This window comes from Carex rostrata, chromosome 25 (genome assembly GCF_964058835.1).
Source record: "Carex rostrata chromosome 25, lpCarRost1.2, whole genome shotgun sequence".
NCBI lineage: Eukaryota > Viridiplantae > Streptophyta > Magnoliopsida > Poales > Cyperaceae > Carex > Carex rostrata.
This window is the reverse complement of record NC_135942.1, coordinates 7,503,912-7,504,398: the sequence shown is the minus strand read 5'-3', so window position 1 is coordinate 7,504,398 and position 487 is coordinate 7,503,912.

Here is a 487-nt window from a genome sequence, read left to right as displayed (position 1 = left end):
TTAAATTCTTGTGTTAACTTATTAATTTTGTCATTTTTGTTATGTCTAGATTATCAAAATATTTTGTCACTAATTATCAATTATCAATTTATCATGTAAGGAAATTTTAATTTATATTTAAAAAAAAAGATACCGCATTTTTGAGTAATCTTGTTGAGTTGACACCACAATCGGTTGTTGAAGAGATTTCCTCATTTGATCTTGATTTTGTTGAATCGGGTTGCTCTGACCCGCTATATATTTTTCTTCATAAACTCCCCCTAAAATAGAGTCTTCCATTTTTTTTCCTCAAATGGAGAGATTTTCACCCATGCTCCAAAAAAATCTGGACCATTAATTTTTCTTCTTCACTGGCTCTTTGAGTCCGCCAGAGTGTTTTTTTCCTTATTCTTTTTTCTTTTTTTCCTCCAATGGGTCTTTTATATTTTTTTAGGTAATTGTAAAATTACCAACGTATCAATTTTTATTTTTTAGGTATTTGTATTGG